This window comes from Sciurus carolinensis, chromosome 14 (genome assembly GCF_902686445.1).
Source record: "Sciurus carolinensis chromosome 14, mSciCar1.2, whole genome shotgun sequence".
Classification (NCBI taxonomy): Eukaryota; Metazoa; Chordata; class Mammalia; order Rodentia; family Sciuridae; genus Sciurus; species Sciurus carolinensis.
Genome location: NC_062226.1, coordinates 69,122,285 through 69,138,819, shown reverse-complemented (window position 1 = coordinate 69,138,819; position 16,535 = coordinate 69,122,285). Strand labels below are relative to the sequence as shown.

The following is a 16,535-nucleotide window of genomic DNA, read 5'->3' as shown; positions in this document are numbered from 1 at the left end:
TTCTTGCTCTTTTGACTTTTATATCTTGGTTTTACCCATGCTGCTATCTTATTCAATTAATTTTCATTTAGTTGCCTGTATTAATATGACTTTGACAACCAAATTGAAGGTGATAGTGCTGTTAAGGGGCTTTTTGTTAAATTTACTAGGACTGCTGAGCACATGCTACACACCTATAATCTCAGCACTTCGCAAGATTGAGGCAAGAAGATCACAAGTTGGAGGCCCCCTTATGCAACTTAGCTAGACTCTGTCTCAATCTCCAGTACTGACATTCTTACGGCTTCCTTGATACACCCATTTTTATGAGGTAGGGGCCATCTATTTAGGCAGAAGTCTTAGATGGGTTCCGTAATTTTTTTTTTTTTTTTTTTAATAGTACTGGGCAATGAACCTAGGGTCTCATGCATGCTAGGAAAGTGCTCACTGCTGATCTATATCCCCAGCCCTTTCTAAAAATTTTGAGACAGGGCCTCACTAAGTTGCCCAGGCTGACTTTGAACTTGAGATCTCCCTTCCTCGGCCTCCTGAGTTGCTGCAGTTACAGGTGTGCACCCCACATTCAGCAGTTCTCCAACTTTTATGAGAATGTTGAAATTTTAGCTTGGTTGACTTCTAAAGCAGACTAACCGTGAGCTGGTGACACAGAATTCTGTTCTCTGGTTCTTTCTGAGTGGTTGATCTTCTCTCAAGTCTTACTGAAAACTCATTTGTGTGAAGTAGTGTTCATTTACAAAATTCTAAAGGATTTTATGCATTAATTTCATTAAAGTATTGGGTACTTGGAATGCAACACCTCCTTTTCCCTGTAATTTTAAAAATTGAATTAGCATCGATTATGTCTTCAACTGACATTGTGGAGGAATAGGGAATAGCTTGAGAATACAGGAAACCCTTATATATCACCATCCCTCTTGCATCTCAATCTTTGCAGTCCTTTAAGGAATCACAGGAAAAGTTGCCCTGAGCCTTGATATTGGGAAATGCTGGGACGTTTCTTGGAGAGTACTTGATTTATTAAAGTAAATTTTATCAGACTGATTTTTCTCATTGCTTTGACCAAATGTACAGCCCATTCTTAAAAAAATCCATGTAGAACTTCATGATGGCTATGTTTACTAATTAATTTAAGTCTTGTTTTTACTATTCAAATACATTTTACCTCATTCTGGGTTGATTTAGTATTTTTTCTGTTTTTAAAAATTAAGATAAATTTAATTACATCTAGTTTTGAAAGTTGCCTCAAGCATTTTTTGGAACAAGACTGGTTAGAAATACACGTACGATGCTTGCCCCGTGCAGTTGAAGTTTTAAGGAGGCCATGTGTACATGAAGCACACCAGATAACCCTCCTTTCTATGCTTGTTTAGGCTTTTGTTGTTGTTCTACCAGCAGTTGTGTATGCCGGAGGGGTACCTGGGTCTCTGTCCCATGGGTTCTGCTCTCAGGCCAGGAACCTGGAGTAGGTTGAACTGGCAGTAAACAAACACCAGCCTGGGCAGGTCTTTCTGCAGGATAGATCTGGAAGGGGCTTCCCATTAACTTTTAAATTTGGAGTTGGTATTTTCTCATAAGCTACTTTGGTGTCTAACCCAGCTCACTGTCCAAACGCTGACATCCTCTGTGTGTGCTGCCCATGTTCTCCTGAAACCCAGTCTTTGTCCTGCCCTGGCTTTCACTTCCCTGCCCTCTCTTGGTGCTGAAAGCTATGGGAATTGAGTCAGAACTGGTCAAGAACTAAACACCTGCAATGCTTTGCTGCAGCTTCCCTAGAAATATTGCCTTCCACTTTGAACTCTGACTTGTTATGCCTTTTGTTTTTATTGTTATGCCTTTTGTTTTTTAATGTAAGACATGATCATATTAAAAACCTGCATCTCCTATTTCTCCTCCTTGCTCATTGACCACTCCTCCTCAGCTCCCTTTGTGGCTTCCACATCCTTGCTTTGGGGAGCACTGGAGGGTGTATCCTTGATCTTCTCTTATCTGTAGACCCTCCTTTAGTGGTCTCATTGGCAAATCGATCATCCTTCTGTTCCTACTGCTCTGACTTCTCTCTCTGGCTCATCTCCATTCATCCAGTTTCCTCCTTACCTGGATGCCTGGTGACCACCTCAGACTCAACATAGCCAAAACAATTCCTGATTCTCCCCCAAACTCATTTTTCCCCCACAGTCTGGTGATAGAAGGCAAAACCCAGAACCTCCGAAATCATCTTCATTCCCCTTTTTCACTTATTCCACATGAAATCTTATAGCAAATCCTGTTGCTTCCACCTTCAGAATACATGGAGAATTTGCCACTGTCCCCTGTTCACGGTCCCATGTTCTCTCATCTGGGTAACTGTAATAGCTTCATCACTGGTTTGATTTTTAAAGCTCTGGTGTTTCTCTGCTCAAACCCTGTTGACCCATATTTCCATAGGAGGAAAAGTTTCCACGGTGACATCCAAGAGACTCCTGACCCTGGTCTCTGTGGTTCTGCAGCCTGTTCTCCTGCCTCCTCCCCCTTGCTCTTCCTCAGCCGAGCCTGTGTGCTTCCCCACAAGGCCTCTGGGGCTAGTTCCTTCCTCCACAAGTGCTTTCCTCGCTCCAAGAGGTGCTTGCTCAGTGTCACCATCTCAATGCCTTGAGGACTTGAATTTATAGTGCCTTTTCTTGGCACTTCTGATCCCTCTTTACCAACTCAGCCTTTCCTTTTTTCCCATTTCCCAAATCAACCAATAACACTGTGTAATTTTCTTGTTCTACTTGTTGTATGTTTACCCCAGTAGAATGTGGGTCTCTGTAGATGTTGGCTGATGTACATCAAGCTGCTAGAACAGAGCCTAGAATCACAGAAGGCACTTAAGTAGATATGTGTTGTCTGAACTTCTGACAACTTACTATGCTATTCAGAATCCCTCATAGGAAAAAGTGTATATTTCAATTCATTTTTCTGTTGAAGGCCCCCCTTCCCTGCGCTGTTATGCACTCATTGTATTTCCTTCTGTTTTGGCTTCCAGGATGTCAGGGACTAGTTTTATACTCACTTGAGATACTGATTTGTTCAATAGGTTGGTAAAATAATACACTCTTCCCCTCCTTTTTCCAGCCTTTTCTTGATCAGAAGTTGTTCTGTCATTCTGTTTTTCAATAGTAACTCAGCCTTTTTTTTTTTTTTTTAAGATCCTTCAGGTGCCTTTACAGGGGGTGTGATTTGTATGATTTCCAATCCAGGCTACAGAGGAGCAGAAGTCATTTTTTTTTACTGAGATTTGTTTGTCTTACAGCTGACTTTCTTGGTGCTTTGGCCTGGTCAGCACAGTTAGTTGTTTGAGGTTGTACGCCACTTACCAGTTTGATCTGTGTTCTGAAACAGCAGTTTTGGATATGCTATCTCTCCAGAGACTTCCGTTTGAATTAACAATGATATAAGCATTAGCATACTTGTAAACGCCTATTGTCTACTTCTTGGGTTAGTCAATCCCCAACTCTTGCTTCTTAAACCCAAGGCTCTTGATTTCTGACAGAATATCCTTTGAAGTGTTTCTTGCCTCCCTTCCATGAAAGCAATTGTTGGCTAAAACTTGAAAGGATTACATTTCTCTGTGGTGTGTTTGGTCTGGACACATTATCCCAGTGCATGATTTGTGGGTAATTTCAGGAGGTACCCAAAGCCATAGGGCAACTATCCTCTTGGAACTTCAGTTTTGCCTGGAATCTTCAGAGAAGTCTTTTTGAATGTGGACAATCTTTGCAAGTTTTGGTACGTAGATACTTACAGAAATAAGCAGAATTTTGCCAGGTGCAGTGGCATTTGCCTCTAATCCCAACAGCTTGGAAGGTTGGAGCAGGGGGATGGTAAGTTCAAAGCCAGCCTCAGTAAAAGTGAGGTGCTAAGCAACTCAGTGAGACCCTGTCTCTGAATAAAATACAAAATAGGGCTGGGGATGTGGCTCAGTGGTCAGGTGCCCCTGACTTCAGTCTCTGGTACAAATAAAAAAAAAGGGGAGGGGAGCAAAATTTCATATTTCTGAGTTGACCAAATTTTAATTAATAACTCTAATGAGGTTGCACTTGTATTTAAGCAGGCGAGCTGATTTTAGCACTGTGATAGGGCAGCAAGCCACAAAGGGTTGTGTCAGGGTCCCTGCTTCCCTGGCAATTGCTCATCCTTTAGAAATGGAACTGGGGGCAGGTCAGGGGAGAGATTTACTGTGATTCCCAAAACTAGTTTTTCAGCTCACCAAATATGTCACCCAAAGGATCAGTGTTCAAGTTGGAAACTTGATTATATTCTGTATGCAAACCCACATGCATTCCTGACTCCACTTTTCAGAAGAATGAGGTTTTGGGAAACACAGAGTACTGGGGATTATTTTATTTTGTATCTTAGTCGTTTTAGAATGATAAAAATCGGTATTAATGGCAAAACCTGAAAAGTCCTGAATTCTTCAAGGAGGGTGATCATCCTGGCTTTGTCTGAGGCATTTATCCCAGTGAATGAAACACAGGGTGATGACTGTGCTCCTGATCCACTGGTAGGAAGGATTTGATAGGCAGCTTCAGCAGTAGTAGACCCAGGAACCACCAGCAGTTCTTAGCTACTATTTGAAATATGGTTTTTTATTTTGGGGGCAGTGCACGTAAGCTCATTGGTGGTTCTCATGTGGATAACACCCTCGCACATCAGCTCTATGAAAGATTTTAAGTGTTTTATACATGTAAGTTTGTATACTTTAAAAAGTCAAGTTCTGGTGGGGCAGGGTGGCCCACACCTGTCATCCCAGTGGCTTGGGAGGCTGAGGCAGGAGGATTGCAAGTTCAAAGCCAGCCTCAGCAATTAGCAAGATCCTGTTTCAAGATCAAATTTTAAGGAACTGGGGATGTGACTTAGTGGTTAAGTACCCCTAGATTCAAGCCCAGGTACCCTCCCCCCAAAACAAAAAAATTCCTGTAAAACGGGTAAGTGAAAACAGTATAAGTGAATAATAGTAGCTCCTAACTTCACTTACCTCTGACTCTTTCCCCTCAGAGGTAACAATTCTCAGATCTCTTTTCTTCTGATATCATCGAACTATAAGAAAATGCTGGTGACCCCCCCACCCCACCCTCTGGCTTAAACCCTATGAAAATGGCAGGAGTTTTTTTTTTTTTTTTTGTACTGGAGATTGACCCCAAGGCTACTTTAACAGAGGTATATCCCAAGCCCTTTCTTTTATTTCAGAGAGGGTCTCTCTGAGTTGCTGAGACAGGCCTCCATGTGATCCTCCTGCTTCAGCCTCCTGAGTCACTGGCTTTACAGATGTGTGACACTACACCTGGCTGAAAAATAGCAGTTTCTTGAGAAAATACCCTGTGCTGCTATTTATTATTTTTTAATCTAATTTTGCATACTTTTGTTATCTTTATGCCACAAAAGATGAAGATAAAATTCATGACTTTCCCAATACTTCCAACGTACTTTTTAATTCAATAACGTTTAGATTGTAATAATTCACAACTGAGACATGTACTGTCAATGACTTTTCTTTCCTCAGTGTTTTCTCACCCAGAGTTCACAGCTGTTGGGTTTGCTTGTTAGCTTAATGTGTTTCTCACTGACCCCCAAACTGAACCCTGGCCTTGCTGTCTTTGTTTGATTTCTCAGGAGAATTGAGGATCTGCTCTGATGTGTCCCTGTGTTCTTAGATACCTCCTTTTCTCTCTCCTGATCCTGGAGTGTCCTTTCCTGTGGCCTCTCTCCATCTCTGGTCTTGGTAGAGGACACAGACCAACATCCTCTGAGAAAGCTTGCCAGGGAGGATCACTTTTGAGATTTGGCTTATCTAAAATGTCTTTCCCCTCCCCCTTTCATCCTCGCTGTTGTTACTTAGGGCTAAGCATACAGTTCTAATTTAGAAATAATTCTCCCTCAAAATCTTGAAGAGGTTGCTCCCTAAATGTCTAGGTTTTATGGGGGAAGTTTTCTCCATAAAAGTTTTTAGTGTCTTCTCTTTGTCACAAGAATTGTGATAGGTCTTTTTCTCGTCATTTTTCTGGGCACACAGTAGCTGAATCTACAGACTTAGGTTTTTCAGTTTATGAAAGATTTCTTGAATTAAATTTGAAAATTTTCCCTTTTACGCTTTGTCAAATTCTCATTCTCAAATTTTGTCCTTCAGGAGCAATCCCCTGATTTCCTTACCTTTTTTTTCTTTGTTTTCTGTGCCTTGGTCTTTCTATTCCCTTGTCTGGTGCCTTTCCTCAGCTTCGCTTCACAACCATTTTTATTGAATTAGAAAATAATTTTCAAATGACTAATGCATGCCTCACAGTTTAAGAGAGATAATAGAAGTCTCCCATATTCTGTACCAGCCACATAGTCCCTCCTCAGGCATCATAAGTAAATATATGGGGGGACATGGTGATACCACACTTTAAACAGGGGGAAATTACCCTCTTAAAATCATAGATAAGAATGTGCCTTACATACTATTGTGCATCTTGCATTTTTCATGTCTTAAGACCCCTTCTATATAGGTACAGTTTTCCCCATAGATTAATTTTATCCTTTTAAACCCAGCAACACGGTATCTTTATAATGGATGCTCCACATTTTGTTTAGTCAGTGTCCTATTGATCTTACTAAATTCAACAATGTCACAAGTGATAGCTTTGTACATATATTTTGCTCACATGTAATGGCATGTGGGATGAATGTGGAATTACAGCTGAAAGGATATGGCTATTGGTGCTTGTAATAGATTGTGCTATGAATGTCTTCCACAGAAACTGTGCTACTATGTGCTCTTACCAGCAAGGTACAGAAATACCTGTTTGTATTGTGCCAACACAGTGTGTTATGAAACTTTTAATCTGGCAATCTGTGAAGTGAAAAATAGTACTTCAAGTGGTTTTAGTTTGTATTTCTTTTAAGAGGTTGAGTATCTTTTTTCATGGGTCTGTAGGAGTCATTCATATTTACCTTTCTGTAAATTGTTCACATCCTTTGCTGTTGGGTGTTAGGTACTGAGTTTTATCATTTTATATATAGAAAGGAAATAAGCCCTTTATCTATGATTAAAAGTTAAAGTTGGTCCCTGTTGGTTGTTGGTCTTTTTTCATTTGGTCCTGGGGCTTGAACCCAAGGGAGCTTTACCAATGAGCTATATTGTGGGCGCCCCCTCTGCCCCACCCACCACCCCCCTAGTCCTTTTCATTTATTTTGAGACAAGATCTTGCTCTGTTGCCCAGGTTGGCCTTGAATTTGAAATCCTCCTACCTCGGCCTCCCAAGGGACTGGGATTTCAGGTGTGTGCCACTGTACTTGGCTTACTGTTCACCTTTTAACTGGGATTACATTGCATTTTTCCATGTAGATGAATTTATTGCTTATTCTAAGATCTTTGGATTAAATGTCAAAAAGAGAAAAGAGGCCTTCCCATCTTAAACGTTTTTGCTTTTCATTTGTCCAAAGTTCTTCTGGTACTTTTATGATTTCATTTGTGTTTTCTGTTTTGTTTCTTGGTGGCTGGGATTGGGTCTTGTGCATGACAAGCATGCATGCTACTGCCAAGCTATATCCCCAGCCCTGCTTTAAGCTTTTCGTATTAAATTTATCCTTTTTCACTTTATTTTAGTAAGTATGGATCCCAATTTACTTTTTGTTTTCAGAAGGCTATTGGTGTTCCTTAACCACTTATTGAGAAAACCATGTTCTCCCTTTGACTGGAAGCACCATCTGTATTCTCTACCAAGTCCCACATGAATTGCCCCCACGTCTTGACTTTATTCTAGTGTTCGTGCTTTAGTTGTTAACATTATTCCAGTCGTTAAGAATACTTTTGTGCTGGGCACAATGACTCATGCCTGTAATCCCTGCAGCCCAGGAGGCTAAGGCAGGAGGATCACTAGTTCAAAGCCACTTTCAGCAAATTAGTGAGGCCCTAAGCAATTCAGCAAAACTGTCTCTGAATAAAATATAAACAAGGGCTGGGAACATTGCTCAGTCATTAAGCACCCCTGGGCTCAATCCCCATTACCCAAGGGAACAAAACAAAACAAAAACCCCAAAATTTTATATTGGGGAAATTAGGTTTATTTTAGATATTTTACCATTGATGTTAGCCATCAAGTCTGCCGTGGCAGTTAAAAATGAATCATGCAACTTTTAAAGGAAATGATCAGGATTTTATGTAATTCAAAAGAAGCATAGTGATCTAGGCTGGTAAAAGTCAGTTTTAACTCAAGGTTTCTGTGTGTGTGTGTTACTGGGAATTGAATCCCAGGCCTTCACAAGCTAGGCAAGCGTTCTACCACCAAGTTATTACAGCCTTGGCTCTTTATTTTAAGGCAGGATCTCCCTAAATATCCAAGACTGTCCTTGAACTTGTGCATTCCTCTGGGACTACGGGCATAGCCATTGCACCCAGCCAAGGTTTGCGTTCTTTCTTCTTCCCTCCCATGAGGGTAAATAAGTTCTTACAGCAAAGGTAGGAAGTGCTTATTCAGCTTTGGAATCAAGATTGGCTTATAATTCAGAACTCTTAACCCTGGGGGAGGTAAAAAGATTAAACAGGTCAGCAATTAAAAGCAAAACCCTTAGTGAGATGGGGAGATTCTGGTGGAGACTGTCATTTGAGATGCAACTCCGGGTCTGTCCTCCGGTGATGACAGCCAGCATCAGCCCTGTCCTGAGGTGCAGCAGCAGCAGAGCTCTTCCTTCTGTGAAGAACCTTTATTTGCCCAAGTTGGAGAAGAGACTAGTGAAAAGTTGGAGAAGAGGCTGTAGCGAAACAGACCGTTGCAGCATGAACTGTGGCAGCCTGTTGGTTTCTCCTCAGTGTTACTTTTGAAATAAAATGGAAAGGACCATTGCCATGGCACCATGTGCTGGTCAATATCTGTGAGCTAGACTACTGCTGCCTTACACTGTGGCACTGAGACAAGAGGACTTGCTGAGATGCCCACCTGAGATGCCCGTCTGGCTACCAGATGGTGTGTCTGTGAGTGAGGTGTTTCAAAAACTTTTCCTCTAGGTACTAAGTTTCAAACAGTAATTGAATATGAATGCAAACACAGCTATTCTGGAGTAGACTGAAATAATTGATGGGCCACTCTGAGCCCTTGTGGTCAGCCTCACTTTGGACGACTTTACAGGGGAAACTCTATTTGCATATGCACTATATATAATGTGTAAGTAACTCAGCAGCATTCTTTCTTTTTTTTTTTTTTAAACTATTTTAACCACTTTTAAGTTCAGTGTTGTGAAGTATATCCACATTGTTCTGCAACCATCACCACCTTCTGTCTCCAAACCTTTTTCATCATCCGAAATAGAAACTCTATACCCATTAAACACTAAACTTCTCACTCCTCCTTCTCCCTAGACCCTGGTAACCATCCTTCTGGGTCTAGTTGTTTTATTGGGTTTAGGTATACAGTTGATGCCCAGAAACTTAACATTTGTTATATGAAAGTCTTACCAAGTTACTTGATGCGAGCCTTCTGTGTGCTGGTGAAGCCTTATCCTGGGACCAAAATAGTCACCTTCACTTGTTTTGGATCATCTTGGAAGTGGGTGAAACTGAGTTTATTACAGAGCAGTGCACTTCCAGATTTCTGGAGTGTGGGTCAAAAATTTTCTCAGTAGTGTCTCAGTCAACCTTGTTTTTCTTATCTCTTGGACAGAAAAATGAACTGGTTGTTGTGGTATAATAAACCTTGTATGCACAGCTGCAGGAGGGAGCAGGGAGGTGGTGAGCTCAGAGGCTGGGTGACTTGGAGAAGATAATGGGGCATCTGGCACCATGTCCTTGCTGGTCAGAACAGTTTTGGAATTGGATTTTTTTCTGCAGTGATGGGGACTCTTTGAAGAGGAAGGCCCTTTTGAATATTTGCATCTCTTTGAAGTCAGCACCATGGAGATAATTGTGACTTATTGCTAGTCAGAGGCAAAGCTCTGTGTATGTGTGTGTGTGTGGGGGGGGGTTGGGGTGTTTCTCTTATGTAAGAACAAAGGTTGGTTGGGGGCAAAAGATAATCATTTATTTTGTCAGTAAAATTTGTTGAACCCCGGGGGCAGTTTGAAGGACTCACAGGTGGTTTAAGAATCTGTAGTTCATCATAGTATGTCATAGAAATTATTCCTGGGTTAAGAGCATCAATTTAGGCTCAATCATTAGATCTGATTTGTGACTTCGGGCATTACATTTTCTAAGCCTCAGTTTCCTCATCTGAAGAATGGACATAGGGAATATTTGTTACTGGGCTCTTTTTAAGGGACAGATGAGATAATGCATAATGCATTTAAAGTGCTTGATAAAACCTGAATATTTAACTAATGAAATATTTTCTGCCTTTGGACAAAACATGTGAAGTAGAAAATATATACATATTAGGTCATATGTATACATACACATATAAATATATATATTTTCCTCCTCCTCCAGAGTGCTCTTAAGATCTTCTAATTCTGAATATTCAACTTATTTGAATCCCAGTGTTTGGGTGTTCAAACTGTGGCTTGTTGAAGGTGACACTACCTGAATACAAGCCAAGGAATAGAGAGTCAGCCAGTCAAAACTTGAGTCAGTCAAACTAGAATGGACAGATTGATGAGACCACTGGAAAGGTCAAGGGAGCTTTGAACAGTTCCTTTCATATTTTTCTCTTAGAGAAGTAGGTTAGAATTTGTGTCCAGCAGCTAAGTTCATTATCTAATTGTCTCCAAGCCATGCCTCCCCTTTCTTATGATTATGGAAAGTAAAATGAGATCTCAAGACACATCATCCTTTTAGGATGATCTGGAGATTCACCAGCAGACATTCCCAGATTCCACAGATAAGGATTGAGATAAGGAGAAGAATACAAATCACCCAGCCCGGTTTTCCACTTGGATTTTTATCCACAAACATTAGCAGAGATTCGCAGCTTCGGGAGCAGGGAAAAAGGGTGGGCAGAGATAAGAGCCAATTCTGTTGTCCGATGCACCCAAATAATGCATCTGTTTTGCTAGCTGCCTGTCTTGGTTCACTTGGAAAGGGCATTGAGTAATAGTAGGAGTGAAAAGAATGAGCCTTTAGACCAACCCAAGTTGTGGAAATTCAGAAAATGTAATGCAGAAATGTACGTTCTTCCATTTTTATGCATCTGAAACAATGAATTTGTTGGACGAACTTTTGAAACTTGTTCTTTTTTAAAAGTCAGATTGTGCTCAGTGGGTACATGTGCCTTGGTCTCAAAAATCTGTGTCTTAATCACATTGCTGGGGAGTCTGTGGATTTCACTATCAAGAGAAGGATGTGTGAGATGTGATGTCTTCTCAGGCCCTAGGAGATTTTCTTGGAAAATAAAAAGTTGGTGATGCTGCTCCTAAGCAGAAAAGGCTGTGTTGGCAGATATAGATGTCCCATAAGCACGCTAGAGATTGGTTTAATTATCCCCCACTTGGTTTTATCTTAATCATTCCTACAGTGGTTCCCCCTCTTATTTACGCATTGACTTGCTGGCTGACGTTTACTCTTGACTACTGTTTCTTGAGATGAACTACTGTCCTTGGTAGTCAAGGTACAGATGTAAACAGAAAGGTTCAAATGCTTCCAGTGCCTTCTTCCCCTGATGCATTTCTCCCAGGACCTTTATGAATACCAAAACTAAAAAAAAAATTAGGAAAAGAAAAATCATTCTTACGCAGACCATTCTATGAGTGTAAAATTTTGCTTTGCCTTGCCCATGGAGGAACAATTGTGGAGTTGTGCATTTTAATTCCATGGATGGGGAGAGAGGGGTGGCTGAGGTAGGAAGCCAGACCTGAGAATTGAAAATGATGTCTTTGAGGATGCCCTGTTACCCGCTCCTGTTGGCTCCCTGACCGTGGGGCCCACTGCTTCACTTCCTGTCCAAGTTGGCACAGATAGTGACACAGTGACTCTGCCCAATGTTCTCAACTGCACTTGGCAAGTTTCCAGTAGTAGAGTCACCCAGAGAAACCACTCTGCCTCCTTTTTTCTCTGCTGCTTTCGGCAGCTTCTCCCAGGCCTTGTGTCCTGTGTCCCTTGCATTTTGGAATGGTCCCATTGAGTCTCCAGACCTCACCTTTGATTTATTTAGCCCTGGCTTCCTAAGTATCCTATTTGCCTGTTTCTTTTAAGTTTAGGTTCTAAACTCATCGCATGATCTCCTATGGGGGCTGAGCGAGAAGGAAGGACAGATTCCTGTCTATTCATTTTCTCCTCTATACTAGTCAAAAAAATAACTCACATTTTTTAGGGCCCACTGTGTACTAAGAGCTTAGGGTTTTTCTTGCATTACCATCATCCCTGAGTGAGATTTGGAGAGGGGTCACTGTACTTGGGTCACACGTATGTAATAACATTCCAAGGAAAATCACTTTACCCATTAAGTGACAGAGTTTACAGTAAAACTGCTAAGAGAATGAGTTATTAGGTACTCCCTCAATTTGGGGGCTTCACTTTATTAGTGCATAGGAAGCAGCATGTTGGCCATAGAATCCTGGTATTTGTCCTGTTGTTGTGTCCAAGTTTCTATTAACAAATCTGTTCAGGGCAATTTAAGACTTTGTCTACCATGTACCCCCAAATTCTTCAGACTCCACTTATTACCTAATTCCAAAGCCACTCCACAGTTTCTTACAACATCACCCTCATACAGAAGTCTGCTTTAGTTTTCCATCCCTGCTGTAATGGAACCCAAAACTTGAATGCTAGAAACATTTATTATATATTATAATTGTGCAGGTCAGAAGTTCAACATTGGTCTCACTGGAATATAATCAAGGGGTTGGCAGGACTAGTTCCTTCTGAAGTTCTAGAAGAGAATCTTTGCTTGCTGTTCCCAGTTTCTAGAGGCCATCTGCCTTCCTTGTCCTGTGACCCCTCCATCTTCAAAGCCACCAGTGATAACTTGAATCCCTTTACACTTAAAATTTCTTCTGCTATCCCATCTCCCTCCCTCCTTTGAAGGACTCTTGATAACATTGGGTCCATGTGCTTCATCTAGAAAAAAATCTTCTCATCTCAAGGGTTCTTAACCTTAATTGCATCTGCAGTCACTTTTGCCTTGTATGTGACATGTTCACAGGTTTGGGAATCAGTGGGTGTCGTAAGCAGTGAGTAAGAGAGGAATTAATTTTGGTTCCAACAAGTGTACTTTAATCATGCATTGCACACTCAACATTCCTAATAATAGCAAGTCACAAATATATTGAAGATTCACTCCCTTATTCACCTACAGTCCAATCCCCATGGACTTACTCAGTGCAATGTCTCTTAGCCAAGAAGTCAGTCAACAAGACCAAGGAGATTCTCTCTCAGCTCCTCAGATGTCTTTGGATGTCCTCAGGTGTCCGATAAGCCGGAGGCTGGATGGCAGTCATCATCACGGGGGAAGCGGTCGGTCGTCTGGCAACGGTTGATCAGTAATCAGTGATGGAGTGGACAGCAGCCGGGGCAGTCAAGAGACAGAGCAACATGGAGTCCTCTGGTCACGGTGCTGCTGACAGTTTGCTCCAAAAGTCCAGGGGTTTAAGTAGTGATTTTCAGCCCAGTCATGCTCTGGTCTTCATTGATAAAGACCAGAACACGACTATATTAGGAGCCACCACTCAAATCATAGATAAAGGATCATATCGGCATTGTTCAGGAGTGTCATCCTGCCACACACCAAGTTTGTCACCAGGCATCTTTTATGATTTTAGTTTTACAAGTCCAAGCAAATACCAAATACAGCTTATTGTAACTACATAACACACAACTACAGCAATTCCTATTGTTTCCTTGTCTCATTACAGTGGGATATCTTCAGGGGGTGTTTTTCTGCCTGCCCACAAGGTAACATGTAAAATACATAATACAGTTAGCCCTCTGATCTTAGTTTGCAAATGGCACCCAGATAGGCGGAACCCGAAGTTTCTAACACAGGCATTTTATTCAGGGTACAGCTGTTCCATCTGGCAGCATGTACCTTTGCAGGACAGGTGTGAGATGAGCAAGAGCCGCTGGAAGAGTGGAAGCCCCCTCCTTCCCTCCTTTAGTGAAAGGAAATGAGAAAGAGAAGCTAGGAGCCCACTTGAATTGTGATGATCCTTTTTATTGTGAATTTCAGAACTAAGACTAAAACATCAGCAAACATCTTTTCCTAACTGAAATATGAGGGCTAATATAAAGTTGAATTACCTCCTACATGGCTCCTTTCCTTTTGAAGACTAAACTGTGGGACCATTTGATTCTCTATGCTTTCGTGGGAAAATTGGACTCCTCTGTGGCATTTGGTATGCAACTGAGCAGGGTCCCCTTGGGTGGACAGCCTCCCTCCCCAGGACCCCTGGAATTTGATGCTAGTTCCTGTCTGACAGCTGGTTAGCCTGTTGGGCCCTTACAAGTTAAATCTTGTCTCAGGAAATGATTTGCAGAAAGATCAAAGCATGGATGGGGTATATTAATTTTTCACAAACCACAGGTTTGGGAGAATGTAAACATTATCTCTTACATGTGCCAATATCCTCGATGAAGGAGTAATTTTTGAGGCCTTTTTTTTTTTTGAGATTATAATTCTGTTTGATTCATGTCTTAATATTTTGAAAAAGAACTCTAACTTGTACTGAACTAAAGACAAGGCCCTGAAATAAGGCTAGGTGTTTTCAGCACCTGTCTCATTTAGATTAGTGGTTCTTGGCAGCTTGGGGAGAAGGAGAATTGTGCCCCCCCTGGAGGGGCATTTGGCAGTGTCTGGAGACATTTTTGATCATTATGAATCAGGATATGCTACTGCATTTAGAGACCAGGGGCTGTAGATGCTGCTGCACACCATTCAATACCTGGGATACCCCACAACAGAATTACAGACAAAATGTCACTGGGCTGAGGTTGAGGAACCTTAAGTAGAGGAGATGGGTTTGTTTTTCACTTATTTGAGTGTCTCTTAATACTACTCCTGGATTAAATTTCTTCGAAGATGCAGGTGTATTCCTGTATTTTCTCACTTATCCTGGTAGCAAGCCTGAAGTGGGCTTAAAACATCTTTCTGTGCTTGCTTCTCCCCACCATTAAGGTGTTTGTCTTCACTGCCCCACCCCCTTGTAGCAGAGCTACTAAGGGCAGCATTGACTAGCAAAGGGCAGAATCAGCCTAGTAGGGACAGTGGAAACAATACAGGCTTTGGACTTCTCTAGCCTGTGCTTTCTGATCTATAAAATAGAGGTGATTATGCACACTTTAGGATGCTTGTCAGTATTGAAGAAAGATGGTTTTGCCGAATGGTTATCATGTATTAAAGACTTAGTGAAAGTCATTTTTTCCCCAGGAAGCTGAACAAGAGACTGTGTACAAGGACCTAGGACCCTACTTTTTATAAAAAAAAATTTCATGAGGAAACCTTATGCATTCTAGGGTTGTTTTTAAGCTCTCCAGGAAGGAGAAAGGAATTTATAGCTTTTCAGTAAAGTTATTCCATGATTGACAAAGCAATCTCAAGTCGCTAAGAGGCATGTTTTGCCTCAGGCTAGAGCTATTTTTAAACCAAAGTTCACAGCAGCTAGTTCAAGTTGGAACATTTCTGACTTAATTGTAGATACCTGCAAAAGTTCTCTCAGACAGGTGGGTTTCAGTACTTGAGTAGGGTTTGACAAAAACTTGCCTTGCTTATTTGTTTGAAAGTCGGCTTAGAACATTATGGGAGTTATATTTGGGTTTGAATTTTATCTCTGATTGGATCTGACCCTCAGTTTTCCCATTTGTAAAATGGAAACAATACTCCCTCAAAGCATGGTTAAAAGAATCAAGTCAAGACATTTATAGGCTGGGGGTATGTAGCTCAGTGAAAGAGCTACATGACTGGCGTGCATGAGGCATTCCGGGATCTGGGTTCCACCACCAACACCCCAAAAACACGGAAATGAAGGGAAAAAAATTGTAAGACATCTGGTATAGGACAAGTATAGTACCTCATAAATGATCCCCAATAATGTCACTGGTTGAAATTTTTCCAATTTTTAAATGTCATGTACATTTTTCTCAAGATTGCTTTGATTCTTCAGGGTATTTTTGTGGTTCTATACAAATTTTAGGGCTTTTTTTTTTTTTCTGTTTCTTTGAAAAATGTCATTTGCCTTTTGATAGGGATTGCATTGAATCTGTAGGTAGCTTTAGGTGGTATGGACATTTTAACAATATTCTTCTAAAGCATGAATGTGGGATCTTTCTACTTGTATCTTTAATTTTTATAAATTAATATTTGGTCTATAAGTCTTCTGCCTTGGTCAAATTTATTCTTGATACTATTGTAATGAGATCATTTTTTAGATTTCCTTTTTGGATAATTCATTGTTAGTGTATAGAAATGGAATAATTTTTTTGTGTGTTGATCTTGTATTCTGTAACTGTGAAATTCATATTTCTAACAGTTTTTTGGAGTCATTAGGGTTTTCTATGTATAAGATTGTCATCTGCAAACGGACGATGTAACTTCTAATTTGGTGTCTTTTATCTTGTCTAATTATCCCGACTAGGACTTTCCTTATTATATTGAATAGAATTAATAAGAGAGGATCTCCTT

General features: G+C 40.9%; 1 protein-coding gene across 2 annotated transcripts in view; it reads left to right on the top strand.

Moving 5' to 3' along the window:
• Positions 1 to 16,535, top strand: part of Kank1 (KN motif and ankyrin repeat domains 1) — a 203,974-nt gene that overhangs the window by 15,045 nt on the left and 172,394 nt on the right. The gene's annotated exons all lie outside the window — the stretch shown is intronic.